The 20,807-nt window shown below is 36.1% G+C and overlaps 1 protein-coding gene across 3 annotated transcripts in view; it reads left to right on the top strand.

Moving 5' to 3' along the window:
• The window catches only part of LOC101340867 (microtubule-associated protein 4), a 223,759-nt gene that overhangs the window by 23,899 nt on the left and 179,053 nt on the right, over positions 1-20,807 (top strand). Inside the window, exon 1 of one of the 3 annotated variants that reach the window (XM_023726546.1) lies at positions 8,338-12,686. The exons of 1 other annotated variant lie outside the window; for it this stretch is intronic. The gene's annotated coding sequence lies outside the window, so the exon portion shown is untranslated. Of the gene's footprint in view, positions 1-8,337; positions 12,687-20,807 lie in introns of those variants that run through there. One more of the 3 variants, XM_023726528.1, reaches the window with a different exon arrangement.

The raw sequence follows: 20,807 nt of genomic DNA, 5'->3' as shown, positions 1-20,807 counted from the left end.
ATCATTTTCCAGAATGGTTGTATTATGTTGCATTCCCACCAGCAGTGCATAAGAGTTCTGATTTCCCCACAGCCTCTCCAACATTTATTATTTCCAGTTTTTTTTATTCGTGCCAGTAATGCCGGGGTGAGATGGTATCTCATTGTGGTTTTAATTTGCATTTCTCTAATGGCTAGTGATTGCGAGCATTTCCTCATGTGTCTGTTGGCCACTTGAATGTCTTCTTTGGTGAAGTGTCTGTTCATTTCCTTTGCCCATTTTAAATTGGATTATTTGTCTTTTCGTTGTAGAGGTGTTGGATTTTCTGGTAGATTTTGGAGATTAGATGTTTGTCTGACTTGTAATGTCCAAAAATTTTTTCCCAGTCTGTAAGTTTTCTTTTTACTCTTTTGGTGAAATCTTTTGATGAACATAAGGTGTTTAATTTTCAGAAGATCCCAGTTATCTAGCTTATCTTTTGGAGTTTGTGTGTTGTTGGTTATGGTTTGTATCCTGTTAATGCCGTGTATTAGGGCCTCTAGCATTGAACCTATTTTTTCTTCTATGAACTTTATAGTTTTTGGCTTTATATTTAGGTCTTTGATCCATTTTGAATTAGTTTTTGTATATGGCGTGAGGTATGAGTCCTATTTCATTTTTGTGTAGATGGACATCCAGTTTTGCCAGCACCATTTGTTAAAAACACTGTTCCCACTTTGATGGACTTTGGGCCGTTGTTGAAGATCAGATGACTGTAGGTGGATGAATTTACATCTGGGTTCCCAATTCAGTTCCATTGATCAATGTATCTGTCGTTATACCAGTACCAGGCTCTTATGACTACCATAGCTGTATAGTAGGTTCTGAGGTCAGGTAGTATGAGTTCTCCTACTTTATTTTTCTTCTTCAGTAGTGCTTTACTTATCCGGGGCTGCTTCTCTTTCCATACAAAGTTAATGATTAGTTTTTCCATCTCTTTAAAGAATGTTGTTGGTATTTGGATCAGGATTGCATTGTATTTGTAAATTGCTTTGGGTAGAATTGTCATTTTCACAGTGTTGAGTCTACCTATCCATGAGCATGGTATGTTTTTCCATTTATGTAGATAGATCCCTTTGGGTTTGTTGCAGTAGTGTTTTGTAGTTTTCTGTGTATAGGTCTTTTACATCCCTTGAACCAGGTACTTTTTGATAATTTCATTGTTTGGCTGCAGAGTTCTGCAGATTGACAATTCCTGAACCCCAAGTATATTAAAAACTGTATGATTGAGATTATAAAGGTCAGAAGTTTAAGGGGGAGATGTTCAAGAGTAGTTGAATTATGAAATAAGACTTCATGTATCCAGATTGACCGTAAAGAAACAAAGTAAGCATGGCTTGTCATTATTCTAAGGTTAATGTGCTGGGGTGGGTTTTATCATTATCAACTTGGTTCATGTAATTTTGACTGTTCACTCAATACTTTTAGTTGCATTATTTGATCATGAAGGCTATTTAAGGTAATGTTTTACCTGGATTTTCAGATCAGGTATCCATGCAGGGAAACGAGTCAGAAGAGACAGTTAAGTTTTATTGGTTTTAAACAAAGTGACCTAAGTCCCTGTATACAATTTTTTTTTTTAATGAATCACTTGGGTCTTTCGGGTAAAGTAAGAGACTGCTTTGTTATTGAAGTAATGACACTTTTGTCAGATAAAAGGGACTATGTTCATAGATGGTGGATATGGTCATCGATTGTGACAGTTACCCTTAAAGACATCCTGTTTTAAGATTCACCCCATTCAGCCAGACTTACTTAAAATCAGACATACTGATGAAACTTGGACAAGTAGAAAAAGAACCTTGGTCCAAAAAGAAATGAAAGTGTGTGGGTATGCATAGTATTTATGAGTGCTTCCTTGTTTCTAAAGAATCTCTGTTATATGCTAATTTTCAAATTACATACACTGTGCTTTTAAGCCCTACAAGCTTTTTTTCTTTTTCTTTTTTAACAAGCCGGCGTTAAATCGGCTAAAATGAACTTTCCAGTTCATAATAGTCTAAGAGTGAGTCATTGTTCTCTTTGTGAAAAAAATTCCAGGGTACTTAATTTCTTGAAGAGAACTTTTTTGCAGTTGAATTTTTGTGTGTTGTTATTTTGTTTAAAGCCAATAAAACTGAACTGTTAGATTTGTAAGCAGCTTATTTTTGAAATGCTGATTAAATTCAATAAATATTTATTGTCTAATATGTTCTAGGTTTTTACTTAGGTGCTGAGGATTTAAGGATATGTAACTCATAGTATTACCTTAAAAAATCTGGATATTTAGCATATTTGTCATTTTTTTTATATAGAGTTTTAAATTCTGCTTTTTTTAAATTAAATTTTTTATTTTGATATAATTGTAGATTCACATGCAGTTGTAAGAAACAATGCAGAGAGATCCTTTGTACCTTTTGCTCAGTTTCCTCCTGGTGGTAAAATCTTCCAAAACTGTAGTGTAATATCACAACCTGGGTATTGATAATGTAAGTCAATTTCCATTTCATTACTTTGAGGATTCCTCACCTCCTTTTATAGCCTCCATTTCATGATTTTGTTATTTCAGGAATGTTATATAAATGGTATCATACAGTTTGTCAATTTGAGATTGGCTTTTTTCACTCAGCATAAATTTTTAGAGATTTATCGAGGTTGTTGCATGTATCAGTAAAAGTAGTTCATCCTGTACATTTCAGAGTATTCCGTGGTATGGATGTACCACAGTTTGTCTAACCATTCACCTGTCGAAGTCATCTGGGTTGTTTCTAGTTTTTGGCGATTATGAATAAAACTGTCAACATTTGTATTCAGGTTTTTGGGTGAACATAAGTCTCCTTTTCTCTGGGATAAATGCCTAGGAGTGCAATTGCTGAGTCATCTGGTAGTTACATGTTTATTTTTAAAGAAACTGCCAGACTGTTTTCCAGAGTGACTGTACCATTGTACATTCCCACCGGCAATAAGAGATCTAATTTCTCCATATCCTCACCAGCATTTGATGTTGTCACTTTTTTATTTTAGCTATTGTGATAGGTTTATAGTGATTTCATTGTGGTTTTAATTTGAATTTCCTTAATGGCTAATGACTTTGAACATCTTTTCATGTGCTTATTTGCCATCTATACAGTCTCTTTGGGGAAATGTCTCTTGTCCATTTTCTGATTGGATTGCTTTTTTACATTGAATTTTGAGAATTCTTTAAATATTCTGGGTACTAGTTCTTTGTTAGATATGCAGTTTTTAGATATTTTCTCCTACTCTGTAGCTTGTCTTTTCATCATCTTAACAGGGTCTTTCCCAGGACAAAAGTTTTTAATTTTGGTGAAGTTTAATATCAGTTTTTTCTTTTATGAATTGTGCTTTTGGTGTCAGCTCAACTCTTTACCTAGTCCTAGATCCCAAAGATTTTCTCTTACGTTTTTTCTTAAAGTTTTTTATATTTCCATTTATATTTTAGTATATGATGAATTAATTTTTGTATGTGTGAGACTTTTGAATTTTGTCAAGGTCCATTTTTTCTTTTTCTTTTTTTGACCTTGTATATCCAATTCCTCCAGCGCCGTTTGTTGAAAAGACTGTTTTTCCTCCACTGAGTTTCATTTGCACCTTTGTCACAAATCAGTTAGATATATTTGTGTGGATCTGTTTCTGGGTTCTCTGTTCTGTTCCATTGATCTATGTGTCTGTTCCTCTGCCAGTAGCATACAGTGTTGATTACTATAGCTGTATAATAAATCTTGAAATCAGGTAGACCCATTCCTCCCACTTTGTTTTTCTTTTTGAAATTGTTTTAGCTCTTCTAGTTATCTTACTTTTCCATATAAAGTTTAGAATATTCTTGTATATATTTACACAAAATCTTGTTGGGATTTTGATAGGAATTGTTATAAAGCTGTATATCAGTTTGGGGGAGAATTCACACCTTTATTATGTTGAGTCTTGCAATCCATGAACATGGTATGTCTCTTTATTTATTTAGATTTTTTATTTCTTTCATCAGCATTTTGTAATTTTCAGTATACAGATCCTGTAAATGTTAAGTTTATACCTAAGTGTTTCATTGTTTTTGGATACAATGTGAATGGTATTGTATTTTTAATTTTGATGTCCACATGTTCATTGCTGGTATATAGAAATACCATTGAATTTTGGATGTTTATCTTATATCCTACTACCTTGCTGAACTCATTTATTAGTTCCAGGAGATTTTTGTTGTTGTTGTTGATTTCTTCGGATTTTCTACATAAACAATCATGTCTTCTGAAAATAGAAGGACAGTTTTATTTCTTCTTTTCCAATCTCTATGCCTTTTATTTCCTTTTTGTGCCTTATTGCATTGGCTAGAACTTCCAGTACTATCTTGAGTAGTAGTGATGAGGGTGGACATCTTTGCCTTGTTCTTGATCTTAGGGGGGAAGCATGTCATCTTTCACTATTAAGTAAAACGTTAACTGTAGGTTTTTGATTGTTGTTGTTAGATGCTTCATCAAGTTGAGAAAGTTCTCCTCTATTCCTAGTTTTCTGAGAGTTTATACCAAGAATAGGTGCTAAATTTTGTCAGATGCTTTTTCGGTATTGATTGATGTGATCATGTGATTTTTCTTTTTTAGCTTGTTACTATGGTGCATTACACTGATTGATTTTGAATATTAAGCCAGTTTTGCATCCCTGGAATGGCTACGTGGTCATGATGTATAATTCTTTTTCTGTATGTCTGAATTCTGTTTGCTAATATTTTATTAAGGATTTTTACATCTATATTCATGAGGGGTAATGGTCTGTAGTGGTTTTTTCTTTTTTTTTTTTTAACTGTCTCTGGTTTTGATATGAAGTACTAGCTTCATAAGATGCCTTGGGAAGTGTTCCCGTATCTTCTATTTTCTGGAAGAGGTTGTATAGAATTGGTGTTAATTTTTTTTTAAATGTTTGGAAGAATTCTCCAGTGAAATCATTTGGGCCTAGAAATTTTTTGAGGGGGATTTTGAAATGACAAACTTGTTTTCCTTAATAGTCATTCAGATAATCTATTTTATATTCATGAGTTATTGTAGTTTGTGTTTTTTTTTGAGGAATTGGTGACATTTTGATTGTTGTCAAATTTGTGTGTGTAGAATTATTTGTAGTATTCCCTTATTATCTTTCTGATATTTGAGGGTCTATAGCAATATTTCCTGTTTCATTAATGGTATTGATAATTTGTGTTCTCTCTCTTTTTGTATGTGTTAATCTTGCTAGTAGTTTGTGAATTTTATTGATTTTTTAAAAGTACCAACTCTTTGTTTCACTGATTTTTCTCATGCACAACTGAAGGAAAATGCTGCCTGGTCCTACACCATCCCCATGCTTAGTTGCAGATCAGACTGTTGTGATCCATAAGGTGTTCATTCGCTGAGTTTTGGTAGTAGATCACCAGGCCTTTCTTCCTACTCTTAGTCTGTAAGCTCCACTGAAAACCGTTCAGTATCATAGCAACATACATTCCACCACTGACAGATGGCTGGTAGCTGTGCATGAGGTGCATTGGCCAGGAAATGAACCCAGGTCTCTTGTGTGAAAGGTGAGAGAACTCTACTGCTGAACCACCAATACCCTCTTTGGATAGATAGAGGAAGCTTCTGTTGGGGCTTTTTCTTGTCTGCACTCATTTTTGTTTTTGGCTTACCAGCTTTGTCAGTTCCAAATCTGGGATATATGAAGGAAAAAGAAAACTCAGGTAACTTGCCACAGTATTGTTCTTACGGTCTGAGGTCCCTAGTCCTTCTGTCTTTTTCTCTCCACCTTTCAGAGTGCTGTGTTTGTTTTATATATTGCCGAGAATTTTTAGTTGTGCTTTCTGGGAGGAATACGGAAGAGTTCATCTACTCCGTCTTCCCAGTAACAGAAGAATTTTCATATACTCTAGCTGTTTTGGAGCCCTGGTGGCACAGTGGTTAAGTGTTCAGCTGCTAACCAGATTGGCAGTTCAGATCTACCAACTGCTCCTTGGAAACACTATGGAGCAGTTCTACTCTGTCCTATAGGGTCGCTATGAGTTGGAATCAACTTGATGGCAACGAGTTTTTTTTTTTTTTTTTTTAAGTATAGTTGTTTCGGAGCCCTGGTGACACAGTGGTTAAGAGCTGCTGCCAAAAAGTTGGCAGTTTGACTCCACCAACCACTCTACAAGACAACCTTGGAAACCCTATGGGGGCAGTTCTGCTCTGTCCTATAGGGTCACTGTGAGTCAGAATTGACAGCAGTGGGTTTAGTTTTTGGTTTATAATTGTTTTAAAAATTACATTCTTTTTTCTATTTACAAAAATATATAATGTAGAACATTTGGAAAATTCAAAAAAGTCTAAAAGAGAATAATAACATTTGACATACATTTTCTAGACATTTTCTGTGAATGTGTTTACAGTTGGCTCTTGGTATCCTCGGGGGATTGGTTGCAGCAGGTGCTCAAGTCCCTTATATAAAATGGCATAGTATTTGCATATAATCTATGCACATCTTTCTGTATACTTTATTTACGTGGTGGGTTACGTTGATTGATTTTCTAATGTTGAATCATCCTTGCCATACCTGGTATGAATCCCACTTGGTCATTTGTTGCAGCCCCTCACACGGGGCACCATCTGTTGCAGCGGTGACGGTTGTCGGGATGGCGGAGACAGTAACCAAACACAACTCTTACAGAGAAGTGGGGCCAGGAGGGTCACTCTGAGGAGTCGACCCCGGCTTCAGTCCCAGGAGTTTATTTATAGTCAATAACAGCAAGCAGTGAAGCAAATAACAGAACATTGGGCTTTGGGTGCGGGCAAGGGAGAAGGAATTCAGGTAAACAAGTCAGTCAGTAAAGGAACCAATAGGTTTGGGAAAACAAGTCGTGACAAGTCTCAACATGTTGGGGACAAGTCTCAACATGTTGGGGACAAGTCTCAACATGCTGTGCAGCATAGAGGCCTTTGGGGGCTGCAGTTGTCAATAGTGCAGCCATGTTTCAATGGCATATATCCCCACAGTCGTTGTGTATTATTTTTTTATATGATGCTGAATTCTATTGGCTAGAATTTCATTGAGAAGTTTTGCATCTGTATTCATGAGAGGTATTGGTCTGTAATTTTCTTTTTTGGGGGTGTCTTTGCCTGGTTTTGGTATCAGGGTTATCCTGGTTTCATAGAATGAGTTTGAAAGTATCCCTTCCTTTTATCTGTTCTGAAATAGTTTGAGTACTACTGGTGCATGCTCTTCTCTGAATGTTTGGTAGAATTCTCCACTGAAGCCATCTAGGCTAGGGCTTTTTTTTTGTTGGGAGTTTTTTAAATTACCTTTTCAGTTTCTTCTCTTGTTATGGGTCTGTTCAGATTTTTGACTTCAGTTTGTGTTAGTTTAGGTGGGTAGTGTGTTTCTAGAAATTTGTCCATTTCCTCTAGGTTTTCAAGTTTGTTGGAATATAGTTTTTCATAGTACTCTGTTATGATCCTTTTTATTTCAGTTGGGTCTGTTGTAATGTCCCCCATTTCGTTTCTTATGTGGGTTATTTGCGTACTCTCTTGTTTTTCTTTTGTCAATTTGGCTAGTGGTTTGTCAGTTTTCTTTTTTTTTTATTTATTAGTTTTTTTTTTTTTTTATTGTACTTTAGATGGAGGTTTACAGAATAGTTTCTCATTAAACAGTACACATATTGTTTTATGACAATGGTTAACAACCCCATGACATGTCAACGCTGTCCCTTCTCAATCTTGGATTTCCTATTACTAACTTTCCTGTCCCCTCCTGCCTTCTAGTCCTTACCTCTGGACTGCTGTGCCCCATTAGTCTTCATTTTGTTTTATGGGGCTGTCTAATCTTTGGCTGAACGGTGAACCTCGGGAGTGACTTCATTATTGAGCAAAAAGGGTGTCCGGGAGCCATACTCTTGGGGTTTCTGTCAATTTTCTTGATCCTTTGAAAGAACCAACTTTTGGTTTTGTTGATTCTTTCTGTTGTTTTTCTGTTCTCTATTGCATTTATTTCTGCTCTGATCTTTATTATTTCCTTTCATCTAGTAGTTGTGGGCTTCTTTTGCTGTTCTCTATTTGTTCGAGTTATATAGCTAATGTTTTGATTTTATTCATTTCTTCTTTTTTGATGTGTGCATCAGTTGCTATAAATTGACCTTTGAGCACTGCCTTTGCTGTGTCCCAGAGGTTTTGGTATGATGTGTTTTCATTCTAATTTGATTCTAGGAAGTTTTTTATTCCGTCTTTGATTTCTTCTATTACCCACTGGTTTTTAAGCAAGGTGTATTCAGTTTCCATGTATTTGATTTTTTGCCTTGCTCTTCCTGTTATTAATTTCTACTTTTATGGTGTTGTGATCAGAGAAGATACTTTGTCTTATCTCAGTGTTTTGGATTTTGTTGGGGGTTGCTTTGCGGCCTAAGACGTGGTATGTTCTGGAGAACTTTTCATGGGTGTTGGAAAAGAATGTGTGCTTTGCTACTGTTCCTCCCATATACTTTAAATTATCTCTAGATTACTTATAATAAATCTAATATAATGTAAATACTATGTAAATAGTTGTTGTATCAAGTTGAAGACTTGCTCTGGAAGAGCCTTTCTCTTTTTTGAGTTTCTTGAGCTCTTCTGAGAATGCCAACGCTGCTTTGGCATCAGGCGATGCTGATTTGCCCGTGATCTTGAAGTTCCTGAGGCTGTAACGCTTTACATAGCTAGCCAGCCGTCCCTTGATAGCCTTAAATTTCTTCTTCTCACTCTCCTCAACCACTTCACACTTAGCCTTTAAGGGATTGCTTTGACCACTTCATTGCTTTTTAGGAGCAATTGTTTACAGAAATAAAGGGTGCACACAACACAAGTAGTGAAGGAACAAGACGTGAGATGAGCAATGCTCAAACAATGAGTGCTGGAGAGAGACTGAGGATCTGTGAGATGGCGGGTGGCTATCCCAGGGTATCCCCCAAGGAAACTCCCCTTACAACTGATCGGCTGATCACTTCAGATCACATCATGGAGGACGACTACATCATTATCTAACTGCTAGACTGTATCATTACATAACTCCCAAACCACTGAGAATCATGGCCCAGCCAAGTTGACACACAACCTTAACCATCACAGGTAGCTATTTAGATTTTAAAGTTAAAAAATAAGTGTCCATTCAGGTTTACAAAATGCTATTTTGATTAAAATTTTTGTTCATATTTTCCATAATATTGTAAGAGAGAGGGGTTATTATACTTCTCAGAAGAAAATTTCAGATAATAATGGCTTTCTTGTATGCTCTTGGAAGAAATAAGAGATATTAGTGTTTGTTTCAAGGAACTCTAGCATTAGTTTTCTGCTGCAATTTGTAAAACAAGCCAGAATGACTTAAAATATTTTCCATAGTATAACTTTTTCTAATTACTTTGCAGTGTATTTTCAGATGTTCAAATTTATTGGAAAATTGAGATTTCATAGCTTGGGATTCTTACTAATAGCTGTCCAGATTCATGTAGCAATTCTAATGAAAAATTATTACTCAATTTCATTTTTTTTGCCACTTTGCATAATATATATGTTTAGGTATAGTGTAGATAGCTACAGTATAACTCAAGTAAAAATTATAATAAAGTCACATTTTACAGATGAGTGTAGATGTGTTGTTGTTAGGTGCCATTGAGTTGGTTCCGACTCATAGCACCCTATATAATATTCGAAGTTGTTTTAGGTTTTGTTTCTTGAAAGATGAAGGTACATATGTCGTAGTTTGTTTATGAAGCCATTCTTTGAACTTAATATCACTCATTAATTAGACATGAAATTGAGATGTGTTATTGATCCTATTTTAAAAACTTAATAATTATATTTATTTTCCTTTTCCTTTGCTGAAGTAATAAGAAATGATATAAAAAATTAAAAAATCCAGAAAAAGGAAAAGGCAGTTTTCATATTTTTTTATAAGAAGTTACCATTGAGAAATGCTTAGTAAGCTCTGTCTCTCTTTGACCAGTTTGTGCAGCATGTGGTTTGGATCTCATCTGGCAGTGAACCCTCAAATGTCCCAGGCCAGCTTCATTGGGATCACTTGAAGCATTGTTTAAAAATAATTTTCGCCTTCTGCCTTAGGTTTTGATTCGTTAGATCTGGGATGGGGGTCCAGAATCTGAATTTTTCTTTTAACTTTATTGAGATATAATTCACATACTGTACGGTGCACCCAATTAATGCAGCCAATTCAGTGGGTTTTGGTATAGTCGAAGAATTATGCATCCATCACCACACCAATTTTTTACCAACCGTCAGTTGCCCTCAGATCGATTCTGACTCATGATGACCCTGCGTGTGTCAGAGTAGAACTGTGCTCCATAGGGTTTTCAGTGGCTGATTTTTCAGAGGTAGATTGCCAAATCTTTCTTTTGAGGCACCCCTGGGTGGGAACCCCAACCTTTTGTTTAGTAGCTGAGCACATTACCGTTTACACTGCTCAGCCAATTTAGAATACTTCAGTTACCCCCAAAAGAAACCCTGCTGCCCTTAGCTGTAACCCATAATCCCTTCATGCCTCCCTAGTCCTAGGCAACCACTAATCTACTTTCTGTCTCTATAGATTTACCTATTATGAACATTTCATATAAATAGAATCTTACAGTATGTGGTCTTTTGTTACCGACTTCTTTCACTCAGCATAATGTTTTCAAGGTTCATCCATGTTATGGTATCTATCAGTACTTCATTTCTTTGTATGAGCACATACTATTTCGTTGTATGCATATACCACATTGTATGGATATACCATATATTGATGGACATTTAGATTGTTTCTACTTTTTGGGTATTATGAATAATGCTACTATTAACACTTGTGTGTAAGTTTTTATGTGGATGTATGTTTTCAGTTCTCTTAAATATATACTCGAGTAGAATTGCTGGATCATATGATATGATTTTGATTTTCTACAGTAGTGGTTCTCATTGGGAGTGAGAGTAGAAGTGTGATTTTGCCCCTCGGGACATTTGATGGTGTCTGGAGACATTTTTGGATTTTACAACTGGGAGGGTAGTAACATTTAGTGGTAGAGACCAGGAATGCTGCTATATGTCTTACCAAGCACAGGACAGCCCCCCACAACAAAGGATTATCTGGTCCAGGATGTCGGTAGTATGGAGGTTGAGAAACCCTGGTCTGGAGGAGAATTAGAATAAATAATTGCAGGATCAGATTTTTAGCCCTTACATTGGCAGTTGGATATTACATTAACCTTACATGTTAGATTTATAGTTTGTATCAAATCCTTGAATATATTGGGGATACATAGATGAACAGAATAGAGAACCTTTGGGACCTACAGGACTCAGTTTAGTCTAGTGCAATATAATATAATGTGCTGTCCGTGAGAGCAGTGAACCCTAGCCCAGAGCCTGATTTGGTACGTTATTTGTTGCTTGGACAAGATATGTTGTGGTATATTGAACTAAAATGCTTCTTAGTGATTTCATAGTTGATAATTATCTGGCCTGGTAGACTCCACGTAGCTGTATTGACTGTATTCCCTTTCCTCATCCCCTCCTTGCCAAAATCAAAGGTCACATAAAAGAATGTGCCTAGTAGTTTAATAGTTTATTTTAAAGAAATTTTTAAAATAGATACTATTTTTAAAAGTCTTAGTAGCTCTATAAAGAAATTAAAGGTTGACTGTGAGTGTAGCTCACTTGCAGAGGATGTGTGAGTGTGTGTTTTGAAGTGGAGTGCTTTTCAGAGTTGATGTTAATGAGACTAAATGATGTTCCAGGATCTGTTTATCTTCCCCTTCTTGTGCCTCCATTCTTCTTTCTGTGTTTGTCAGTTTTTGTACTGTATTATGTTTGGAGATACATGGGGGATTAAAGAAAGATAAACGTCATCATCCCTTCTTTTACATTTATAATATTATTGAGAAAATGAGACATGTCATATGTGGATACTGTAACAATTTTTCGCTGGTAGGGAAAACATACTGATTTATTGAAGTGAATTTTCCAATTAAACCCACTTTTAAAAAATCTTCACCAATTTTGATAGACAGTTTCTTTTTTTCTTTTTTTTTATAGACAGTTTCTAAACACATGCTTTAGTGGTTTTTTTTTTTTTTTTAAGTTCATGATAGTTTAAGACAAACTTTAAGAACATGCAGGAGTATTAAATGAAAACTGAATCTTTTTTCCTAAGTAAAAGCTAGTATTTCATTGTTTAATTTGTATATCTTTTAAAATGAGAGATGCTGAATATCTTATCATATATTTATTAGTCATTTGAACTTCTGTGAAGAGTTTGTGTCTTGGACTCATTTTTATTATTGGGTTGTTGATATTTTTCTTGTTCGTGAGAGCTCTGAGTATATTACAAAAATTAGCCCTTTGTGTATCATAGTATCATATGTAATGCAAATATTTTCCCTTAATTCATTTCGCCTTTTGACTTTACTTATGGTATTTTCTTTTAACATGTAAGTTTTTTGTTTTTGGATAGTCAAATTTATCAATCTTTTACTTTGATTTCTGGTTCTTTCAACTTATTTCTTCCACTAACACAAGAGATCTTCCTTGATTGGAGAGTTTGCAGTTGAGGAATTTAGTAAGACTTGAATAATTATCCTCTTTTTACAGATTAGGAAACTGAGGTACAGAGGGATCACCAAGATTAGGAAAGTGAGGTACAGAGGGATCACCAAACAGTAAGTGGTAAGCAATCCATGTTTAACCACTGTATTGTAATGCTTCTCGGTGGAACTTGAATGTGAATCCTTAAAAAAGTGAATCCATAAAAGCCCTTATTTTATTTTTTTAACTTATTTGGAAATAATTGTGGACTCAACAGAAGTTGAAAATTGTACGTACAAGGAATCCTGTGTACCCTTCACATAGTTTACCCCAATGGGACATCTTACATAAACTGTAGTATAATATCAAATCCAGGAAATTGACGTTGGTACATTACTGTTAACTAGTAGTTAATTGTAGTTTCAGACAGACCTTATTTGGTTTTCACTTGTTTTTAATACTACATTTATATTTTGTGTATGTTGTTGTTGTGTACCGTCAGGTCACTTCTGACTCATAGTGACTCTATGGGACAGGATAGAACTGCCTAGGCAGAAATCTTTATGAGAGCAGATTGCCAGGACTTTTCTCCTGTGGAGCTGCTGGTGGGTTCAAACCACTCACGTTTTGGTTAGTGCCACCAGGGCTTCTTTGTGTGTGTATAGTTCTGTGCAGTTTTATCCCATATAAGAAATTTCTGTAACCACCACCACTGCAATCAATATACAGAACTGTTACCTCTTTGTATTCATACCCTCCCCCCACCTACCTGTCCCTGTCCCCTGGCAGCCACTAATTTGTTCTCCATGTTTATAGTTCTGTCATTCTGAGAATGTCATATAAATGGAATCATATAGTATGTGACTTTTTTTTTTGGGATGATAAACGTGCAACAAATCATTTGCCTTTTCAACATGCTTTATGTGTATAATTCAGTGACATTAATTATGTTTATCATGTTGTTCAACTGTTACCATCCTCTATTTCTAAACTTTCCCATCACCCTTAACAGAAACTCAGTGTCCCCTAAGCAGTGAATTCCCTTTTCGCCCCCCCTCCTATCTGCCCCTGATAACCACTAATAAACTTTGAGTACAAGACAATCCCTGGGTTATGAACGTCCGACTTACATACAACCCATAGTTCTGAACCAACTCCTGTAAAGCCTATCATATTAAAAATTTGAGGTACATACAATGGTTCGTAATAACAAACGGGCGCTACTTTGCAACACCAAAACATTATTATTATTATTCCTTTACTATTATGTTAAAGACGTTTTAGTGTATCTGGAAGTATTTAATGTTTTTTATGCATAGAAAAGGTACTCTGTGTACTAAATACTAAGACAAACATTTGACTAACTGATGTTAGATACGAACTGGAGTTTTGTGACATACTTTTGACTGCTCCAAGGCAGTCTTGTGCTGGATTTTTATACATCGTTTCGTTCAGTCGTTACAATAATCTTTCTATGTCAGTATTTTCCTTATCTGTAAAATTGGAGGTGGTGAGGCTCAGAGAAGATAAGGGTTCAAGGTTGCACAGGCAGTAAAAGGATAGATTAGAATTTAGATCTGTCTGACAATTAAGTGTGTTTTTTGCACAGTGCCATGCGGACTTGCCTGGTAGTTCTTTTCAGGCTTTTACTTGGTTCTTAAATTCTAGATGTTGGCAATTATGTGATGATACTTGAATTAGGTGTGGTTAGAAGGCGCAGCATCATTTTACTTGGTTCTGAAATTCTAGATGTTGGCAATTATGTGATGTTACTTGAATGAGGTGTGGTTAGAAGGCGCAGCATCAAAGCAAGTACAGGAGATTGTAATACAAGCAAGGTGATGGCTTGGTCCATTATCTTGTGATTTTCTTGTGTTGGTGTGATGGGAGATTATCAGTGGGCATCACAATCGGGTTACAGCTTCGAGAGCAGCTATATAACCTGTCTTAGTTTCAGAGCTAACTAATATTGTCTGCCTTTTCTTTGTTCTTTTTCCTTTTTTTCTCTTATCCTTTCTCTTTTCTACTTGGCTTTCTCTCTCTGTTTATAAGAGCCAGAGAAACCAGAAACACATTACTGAAGAACTAGTGTCTTTTCAAATACCTAAAATTTTTGTAGCTGATGATTGGGCTTCACCATGAATTTCTTTTTTGTTAGCAGGTTCAGGACAGACCATTACAAATTTTGAAAGTGAATGCAGTGAAAATCAGCACTAGGAAAGTAACAACATGAATGAACATCAAAATACTGACCTTTTTCCAAAGAATGAGGGTTACTGATTAAATAAGAATCTGTGTGTTGTATGTTATTGCATCTACTTGCTTGTTCCTTTTTTAGAGTTAAGCCTGATTTTCCACTTTTCCACTCTTAGACTATTATTTATACTTTCTCAGTTTGTCAAATTCATCTCATCTTTTAAAATGATAGCTGCCTTCTGACTCCTTTATACTGGGTGAATGCCCTCCTCACCTTGCTCAGGCTCCAGCACCTACCATCACTGGCCCCTCCTCACTCTGCCTGGCCTGTGACACCCTACTCTGGGCCACCATGACTCCCTCCCTGCCCCAAAATGTGGACTCTGACTTTGCTCTGCCCCACCCAGTGACTTTAGGCTGAATTGTTTTAGAAGGGAAAACCAAAAAAATACCAAACCGTTGCTGTCGAGTCGATTCTGACCCATAGCAACCCTATAGGATAGAGTAGAACTGCCCCATAGTGTTTCTAAGGAGCAGCTGGTGGGTTCGAACTGCCAACCTTTTGGTTTGCAGCTGAGCTCTTAACCACTGGCCACCAGGGCTCCTTGGAAGGAAAAAGGGCCTGGATTTGATTTCCAGGGAGATAATTCTGGTAGATAGTTCATACGGTAAGTTGGGTAAAAGACTGTGTCAGAGAACTCAGTTAAGAGTCCAGTAAGGGAGAAGGCTTGAACCAAAGCATGTGGAGATAGATAAAGAAGATCAAGCGCTCTACAGATGATGCTTAATTATGCAAGTTATTTACTGAACACCTGTTATGTGCTAGAAGGTATATTAAGTACTCTCCATGGATTGTCTCATTTAACTCTCATAACTCCACGATGGTAGGTTTTATCATTTTTATTTTACAGATGAGTAAACTGAGACATGGAGAGGTTAGATAACTTGCCCAACTTTACCCAGCTCTTCAGAGAAAGAGCCAGGATTGGAAGTCAGGCAGTCTGATTCTAGAACTTGTACTCTTGACCATTATGCCAGATTGGGGGCTTATTTTTGTAACCATTAGGACTATTGTGAATAATGAGCATCATTTGAAGTAGTCAAGCAGGCAGTAGATTATCACCAATTATCTATCTCAAGGATCCATAGAAAGGATTTTGCTACACTCTCTGGTTGGATTAGATGATCTTGAAGGACCCTTCTAAATGCCAAGATTCTGTGATTTGCTATACAGGGAGTCCTTGCTTTGCACAGTTGATAGGCATGAATTTCAGTTACCATGGTTTAGTTAAATAACACCAATCCTCCAGGCCCCCAGCAACACATTTCACACAGAGTATTAACTGTGAATAATTGCATAAAGTACAGACTTCACTGCTAGCACTTCTGTCTACAGATCACTATGTAAATAACAGATGTGCATCATGGTAAGTGACCAGTCACCTCACTTCTTTCAAAGTACGTCAGTTACTGGTCATTGTTTACACAGAGACAGAAAACATGTAGTTGTGTTGCTTCCTTGTCTCCCAGTAATAAACCCACGTGGCCTTTTTACAAAAATGGATAATTGAGAGGAAATTGACCAAAAAAGATAAAAGTGTAGCAAAGAACCAAAAAGTAATAACATAGAAAGTGAATTTCAAATTGAACATAAAGGGAATTATAGAAGAAAGAGCTGAGTGTGGGAATGCTGACATTGCCACTGGTCGAGACTCCAGATACACAGCCAGAGGAACATGGTGAAAATGAGCTTATTGACGTAGATGAGGAAAGTGGTTGTAGCACAAAAGACGAAGATATCCCAGTACAAGTGAAGCCAGCAAAAAGCTACACATTAAAGGAACTCTTAGATGTTTCACGATATTGAAAGTGCAAAGGATAAAATGTTGATCCTAACTTAGAAGTCTGACAGTTTGCCAAGGCATAGAAAGGATGCCCGCTCCATATTGTAAGTTATCAAACGAGAAGAAGGCAAGTTCCTTTCAGACTACTCTTAATAAGTTTTTTTACAAAGGAATAATAGACACTATAATTCTCAGTGTTTCTAATGTTTTAAGTTATAGTGTACTAAATATTAGTTTTACTGTTTTTCAGAATTTCCTTTTACGTATGTAACTGACAGAGCTTTTAGTGTTTTGGTAAACATATTTCTAGGTCACAGAACAATCTTATTTTTTCTCATTGATGTTGTGATCTCTTTTGCCTGGTTTCAACTTGCACCATCATTGTTATGGTCTCATACTATTGTGCAAAACGAGGACTGCCTGTACTTAACTGTTCACTTAATTTTTTCTCCTAAGCTACTAGGAGCACCCTCCAACTAGCCTCTTCTTACAGAGTTTTGTATATGCATCTATAACAAAGCACGTTTCCTTTAGCAAGCTTTGTTTTTTAATAAAAATTTTCCTGACTAGAAAAGAAGTAGCATACTTGTCTTGTGATAATAACAAGAAAGTAAATATTCTTGAAGTTGATATTAAAGATATTCTCCTAGGGAGGGAAATGTCAATTTCATGTGTCTGTTGCTTTCTGTCTTTTTTTCCTGGTAATAGTTTTATTAAGATATAATTCACATAACTACAATTCACCCATTTAAAGTGGTTTTTAGTATATACAGAGTTGTGCAACCATCACTACAGTCAATTTTAGAATATTTTCGTCACCGCAAAAAGAAACTATATACTCTTTAACAGTTATATCCCAACCCCCTATCCATCCCAGCCCTAGATAACCACTTACCTATTTTCTGTTTCTATAGATTTGTCTATTCTGGACATTTCATATAAATGGAATCATACAACATGTGGCCTCTTTTTGACTGGCCTCTTTCACTTAGCATAATGTTTTCAAGGTTCATCCGTGTTCTAGCATGTATTAGTACTTCATTCCTTTTGTATGGCTGTATACTATTCCACTGAATGAATATACTGCATATTGTTTATTCATTCATAAGTTGATGAACATTTCATTTTTTTCTACTTTTGGGCTATTGTGAATAATACTGCTATAAACATTTGTGTACAAGTTTTTGTGTGGACATATGTTTTCATTTTTCTTGGGCATATAGCTAGGAGTGGAATTGTTGGGTCATATGATAACTCTTATGTTTAACTTATTGAGGAACTGGCAGACTGTTTTCCGTAGTGACTGTACCATTTTACTTTTCCACCAGCAGTGTATGAGGGGTCTGATTTCTCCACATTCTCACCAACACTTTATTATTATTTGACTTTTTTATTCTAGCCATCCTAATGAGTGTAAAGTAGTATCTCTGTGATTTTGATTTGACTGATGTCTAATGATATAAAGCATCTTTTCAAGTGTGTATTGGCCATGTGTATGTCTTCTTTAGAGAAATGTCTATTCATCTCTTTTGTCCATTTTTTGTTAATTGGATTGTTTGACTTTTTATTATTGAGTTGTAAGATTTTTAATATATTCTAGGTTCAAATCCCTTATCAGATATGTGATTTACAAATACTTCCTCCCATATGTGAGTTGTCTTTTCGTTTTCTTCATGGTGTCCTTTGAAGCACAAAAATCTTTAATTTTTATGAACTCCAGTTGATTTTTTTTGTTGCTTGTGCTTTTGGTGCCATATTTAAGAAACCATTCCTGAGCCCAACTCTTCAGAGAAAGATTAGACTGGACTATGGGACATAAAATGGTACTCGTAAAGAGTGTGCTGCTTAGCTCAAGTAGATACGTTAGATTAAATGGGCAGTTCCTGTCCGGAGGTGAGATGATAGGGCAGAGAGGGTCAGGAGCTGGTTGAATGGACACGGGAAATCAGGGGTGGAAAGGAAGAATGTGCTGTCACAGTATAGGGAGAGCAATTAGGGTCACATAACAATGTATGTATAAGTTTTTGTATGGGAGACTAACTTGAATTGTAAACTTTCACTTAAAGTACAATAATTAAAAAAAAAAAAAAACCCATTGCCAAACATTACGTCTGTGTTTTCTTCTAAGAGTTTCATAGTTTTAACTCTTACACATTTAGATCTTTGATCCCTTTTGAGTTAATTTTTATATATGGTGTGAGTAGGGTCCAACTTCATTCTTTTGCATATGGATATCAAGTTATGCTAGCATCATTTGTTGAAAAGACTATTCTTCCCTCATTAATCACATTGGCACCTTTGTTGAAAATCAGTTGGCTGTAAGTGTGAAGAGTTTGGACTTTTGGTTCTGTTCCATTGATCTATATATGTCTGTCTTTTTACCTGTACCACATTGTCTGGATTACTGTAGCTTTGTAGTATGTTTTGAAATTGGGAAATAGGACTCCTCCAACTCTGTTCTTTTCAGAATTGTTTTGGCTATTTTGGGTTCGTTGAATTTCCATATGAATTTTAGAACTAGCTCTTCACTTTTTGCAAAGAAGCTAGTTGGGATTTTGATAGGGATCGCATTGAATCTGTAGATCGATTTGGGGAGTGTTGCCATCTTAACAGTATTAAATCTTCTGATCCATGTACATGTGATGCTTTCTAGTTATCTAGGTCTTCTTTAATTTTGTTCAACAATGTTTTGTAGTTTCAGAGTATACATTTTGTGCTTCTGTTGCATTTATTCCTAAATATTTTCTTGGTTTGATGCTACTGTAAATTGAATTGTTTTCTTTTAATTTCATTTTTGGATTGTTCATTGAATGTGTCTGGTGTTCTTTTAATAATGATTTTGAACTTAAAGTCTTAAGGAAGCAAAGGTTTTATTAGTGGCTCATAACAAGAAATGGAGGCTTGTGTTGTAGGGTGCTCTTGTAAGAGCTTTATTTCTGCGATGGCTTTTAAGCACTTTGAGGTCAGACTCTGAGCTGTTAGAGATAACCTTTGAGCTGTCGTCCACTTGTTCTTAGGAGTTCCAAACTGATGATTACATAGGCCAGTTGTATGGTCTGTGTGACTGGTTTTCGAAAGCCCTTTGAGTTAAAGAAATGACTTAGCAACAAAAATGCTTTTCTTTCATATCATTCTTCTTTTGTCTTGGTGCTAAGGCCCGTAGTTAATAGGGACAATTTAGATTGTAATGGTTTACTTAGTTTCACTAGAGGAAGCCTAGAAAGGGATTCTTTAGCCAAACAGCTTTCAGATTAAAAACAAATTTATTAGCAAGGCCGAATACTTACAGATAATTAGATTAGCCTTTAGCTTAGTGTAAGAAGAGTTAAAGCTATGATTATTTTGAGATTAAATTTTAAACTATCTAGGCATGTTTCTGGTAAGTATAGTTCTGTCATACACATCAGAACCATTTGTTTTACTTTGAAATGCAGACTCCCGGGTTCTTACCCATACGGACTAAATCAGACTTTGAAAGTATGGCTCTGGAATCTATTTTAAACCATCTTCCCAAGTAATGTCTGCGTTAAAGTCTGAAAACTACTTTTAATTGTGTATTTCCTTCTCAAGAGATTGTTTTTAAGAACTGACATTTTCAAGTAGTAGACCACAGCTAGCTCTTAAAAAAGCAAAACCAAACAAACAGAAGAGAATGAAACAGAAAATATCAATTCATTTTTCTTCTTCCTTCTTTTTTTTATTTTTTCCCATGTAAAAATTTATACCTACATTGTTATGTGACTCTAATTGCTCTCCCCATACTGGGACAGCACACTCCTTCTTTCCACCCCTGGTTCCCCACGTCCATTCAGCCAGCTCCTAACCTTCTCTGCCTTCCCATCTCACCTCCGGACAGAAGCTGCCTGTTTAGTCTCTTGTATCTATTTGAGCTAAGAGGCACACTCCTCACGAGTATCACTTTATGTCCCACAGTGCAGTCCAATCCCTGTCTGAAGAGTTGGCCTTGGAAATGGTTTTTGTTCTGGGCTGATAGAGAATCCAGGAGGCATGCTTTCCGGGGTACCTCCAGTCTCACTCAGACCATTAAGTCTGGTCGTCTTACTAGAATTTGAGCTCTGCAACCCACCTTTCTCCTGCTCCATCCAGGATTCTCTGTTGTGTTCCCTGTCAAGGCGGTCATTGGTGGTAGCTGGGCACCATCTAGTTCTTCTGGTCTCAGGCTGATGAAGTCTCTGGTTTACATGGCCCTTTCTGTCTCTTG

Source organism: Trichechus manatus, unplaced genomic scaffold (genome assembly GCF_000243295.1).
Source record: "Trichechus manatus latirostris isolate Lorelei unplaced genomic scaffold, TriManLat1.0 scaffold00001, whole genome shotgun sequence".
Classification (NCBI taxonomy): Eukaryota; Metazoa; Chordata; class Mammalia; order Sirenia; family Trichechidae; genus Trichechus; species Trichechus manatus.
The sequence above is the reverse complement of the archived record's forward strand: the minus strand, read 5'-3'. Positions and strand labels throughout refer to the sequence as shown.